This window comes from Priapulus caudatus, unplaced genomic scaffold (assembly GCF_000485595.1).
Source record: "Priapulus caudatus unplaced genomic scaffold, Priapulus_caudatus-5.0.1 Scaffold1183, whole genome shotgun sequence".
In the NCBI taxonomy this organism is placed as follows: Eukaryota; Metazoa; Priapulida; class Priapulimorpha; order Priapulimorphida; family Priapulidae; genus Priapulus; species Priapulus caudatus.
Window position 1 is genome coordinate 25,336 of NW_014578244.1, and position 3,936 is coordinate 29,271.

A 3,936-nucleotide genomic window follows, 5' to 3' on the forward strand; every position below is an offset into this window, starting at 1 on the left:
ACGATGTGGCAACGCGAGAGAGCAAGAGAGAGAGAGAGAGAGAGAGAGAGAGAGAGAGAGAGAGAGAGAGAGAGAGAGAGAGAGAAAGAGAGAGCGCGCGCGAGCGAGCGAGAGAGATGGAGGTGAGAGAGAAGGAGAGGGAGATGGAGGTGTGAGAGAGAGGAAGAGAGATCGCGTGAGTTAGGGAGAGGGAGAAAGAGCAAGGGCGAGCACGCACACACGCAATAATAATAATAATAATAATAATAATAATAATAATAATAATAATAATAATAATAATAATAGCATTAACATTAACATTAATAATAATATTAAATGATGATAATAATAACAATAATAATAATAATAATTATTATTATTATACTAATATTTAATAATACTAATACTTCACACTACCCTCTAGCAGTACTATACACACGTCATGACGGATTACGGCAAACACGTTCATGACGTCAGAGCAATGACAGAACTTGTCTTCGTCAACACTATACAATCAGAGGGCTTAATGCACGCAGCACTGATTCGTGTGTACGCATGCACATCGTGGGCTGTGCTCTATGTAAGCTGTATGTCAGTGTGTCTGTGTATCATGGCGACAGGCGCATGTAATCCTGTTCACATATGCAAGCGGCTAGGAAATCTACGCACAATCTGCGCTATTACTTTGACCTCCTCCTGTTGCTCTTGCTTTTCCTTGTTTTTCCCATTCTCCTTCTCCGCTTTCTTTCCCTTCTCTTGCGCATCCTCCCCTCATTCATTCTTCTCCTCATTCTCCTCCTCCTCCTCCTCCTTCTCCTTCTTCTCCTCCCTTTGCCTCCTCCTTCTCATTAGTCTTTTTCCCTTTTCAGCCTCCTCCTTCTCCTCTTTCTCCTCCTCCTCCTCCTCCTCCTCCTCTTCCTCTTCCTCTTTCTCCTCTTCCTCCTCCTCTTTTTTCTCCTCATTCTCCTTATTATTCTCCTGCTACTGCTCCTGCTCCTCCTTCTGTTTATCCTGCTGCCCTCCTCTTCCTCCTCCTCCTCCTCTTCATTCTCCTCCTTCTCTTCATACTCCTGCTTTTTCTCTTCATCATTTTTCTCCGCCTCCTTTTTCCCCTCATTCTCTTACTATTCTCCTGCTACTGCTCCTCCCCCTGCTCCTGCTCCTCTCTCTGCTGCTGCTGCTGTCCTCCTTCTCCTGCTCCTCCTCCTCTTCCTGGGCCTCATCTTTATCCTCCTTCTCGCTATAAGTACACATTAGGTATTCCGCGGGCAGCTCATGCGCGTTGTGTTGGCGCCACAGGCGCGCGCTATGTGCGTGCGGGGGCGTTATTAGAACGATTCCGTCCGTCCGTGCATTATCGTTACGGGTGAGTTCTCACTACCCTCCGTGCCCATATTACATATTTATTCGAGTTTTAGCTTCGTAAGAGAGAGAGAGACGGGCGGTAGCGATCGAGACCGAGACGGAACCATTTTCAAGTTGCCATAGCACGTGCACGCTAACACCGCTTTAAGCGCCCGCCAGGCGACTATAAAAATACCGCTCTAATGGCGTGTTAAGTGTTAGCACCTTGTAGCTACACGCTGCATTAAGATCCCTGTGCAGAGCAAACATTGAGAGGATGTAGCTGCCGCAAATCACAGGATATTTAATCGAAACTGTAGCGTTTACACGGTCGCATTACGCAACGGTTATTTCCGCTCGAGCACTCTCAATTATAACTTTCAACTCGTACTTATGACAAAAGTAACAACACAAGCTTGCAACACTCGTGGAGTGAAGCAGAACGAACGATCCATCTTCATGCCGTTTCAATTGGTCCCTACTTTTCTCCCACGAGCGGAGCTCGCAATAGAGGCCCAGCGGATTATATTTTTATATCACAGCTCGTTGGACCCAACTTATACGCATTAATAACGCAAGATTGATATCAGAGTGACTACATCGACCGATGTGCGTGGACAACCAGATTCACTTTATTTCCTTATTCGTTGTTTTGATCACACTAATCTTTCGTGTCAAATAAGTGCCATCATCTCACTTGTCTCAGTTGCCCAACCTCGTTTCTAGTCACTGGCTGGGATCTCAGCACGGCCTAACAATTGTGGCACCCTTAAATCACTCCTGCTAACCGCACAATTTTTCTCCACTCAGCTCTCGATGAAACCATCTTGTAAAACTTCACATCTATAACCACTTCATTTGCATTCTGTCATGCAATGTTTCACCTGCATTCGTTCGATGCAGTTTGAAAGCATTGTCATTCGCACCGTTTACATCCACATTTGCACCCATATTTACACCCATATTCGTACACTGCACTCATTGTGTGAAATAAGTTACGACAAAGTAATATATACAGTCAAACCTGTAAATGAAGGTCGCCCAAAGGTCACCCAAAGGGCACACTAGAAGTGTCCTTCATAGCCAGCTAGGTGACCATTCTAAAGAAGTGTTCGATAGCGCAGGTTTTGCTGCGGTAATCGCTCGCCGTTGGAAAGCGAGGGAAATTCCAATATTAGAGTTGCTTGTCTGACTATCGAAGCACATAACGACCCATGCACACTGTTTGCACTGACTGTATATGCTCTGATACAAGGTAAAATCTCAGCGATTTGTTCCACGATTGTGCTCCGCGAATTTGACTTGAAGACGCTACAAGAACGTACTTTCCCAATTTACGCTAAATCTTTAAATTCGTCGTCACTTTACCTGCACTACTGCTGCCATCTGTTGTCAACACGAGTAAGAATAGCGTGTAGGCTATGACCGTATGGCTGCGGCCAGACGGCATAGGGACTGTGATAGCTCGTACATGAGAGTCATCTACAGAGTCTTCTGCGTAGCTTGTTTACTGCATATAAATGTGCAATTTTGACAGTGACATATTCAATTTTGTCAGTGACATATCCGTCCGCGATGTACTTCCATGCACATCTCCTAGCTGCAGCCATGTCTCTCCATGTCTTTTTAAGCGCGTGAGATCGGCCGAAAAACATCGACCCGCCCGCTATATGTACATTCACATGGGAGAAGGGGTGTAGCGGGATGCTGTGGCCAAAGTGAAATCTTTAGATCGGATTTTGTCATGCACATCTCCCTCGGGCATACCCCTGCCCATTTTGAGCGCCTAAGATCGGCCAAAAAAAATCATCTTGACATCCTCGAATGATATAGTTTAAATGGTGCATCCTGGTGTAACGTTCTGTTGTGTTACTGGGCAAAGAACATTAAATGAGGAACAATACAACATAAGGAATAAAATAACAATAGGACAATATACTGAATGGGGTGTTATTATAAGGTTAGCGGACATGCTGACAACAAATGTGGTAAAAGCAAAAGCTACTAAAGACTCAACGGAGACATATGCGAGGGGAATGAGATGGCGGAAGGAGAGATTCTCTCATCTGAGCAGGGCGCGCTAGTGCTTCAGTGTCGCCCCTCAACTTCTCTTTGTCCGGGGCTCTCTTCCCTGCCACGTACCTGTCATCACGAAGGTGGCAAATTAACGACAATTAACTATCTCATAGGACAGGGAACACTATAGGACTTATTACGGTGCCTCTCCTAGCCATACTTAATTTTGCGGTTCTTTATTCTTTACTTCAACATAAAAGTAACTTCAACGTATGTTCACCTCGGGTGTTGGGCGGTTAAAATAATAAAATTTATAATTATTATGTAAAACGTACGTACAACACGTACAATGCTTCCTTAGTTCCTACAACACGAAGTCGAAGAAAAATTATAATACAATATAATGCGCCAACACTTTCTGTACAAGAAGGAACGTACACGTCTATAATATTAATTATGGGGCGCCAGTGGGTAGTGTTCTATCCCCGCAGCAGTGGCTTGGCCGGCTACCAGTGGTTCACGGCAAAGTAGTGTCCTAGCACATTACCTTTTACTGAAAACTACGACGATTTGAAAAGGAATATTGTGACACAGCTT

The 3,936-nt window shown here is 44.7% G+C and overlaps 1 protein-coding gene across 1 annotated transcript in view; it reads right to left on the reverse strand.

The window, feature by feature from the left end:
• LOC106815716 (neuroligin-1-like) overlaps positions 1 to 3,936 on the reverse strand; it is a 23,757-nt gene that overhangs the window by 858 nt on the left and 18,963 nt on the right. The gene's annotated exons all lie outside the window — the stretch shown is intronic.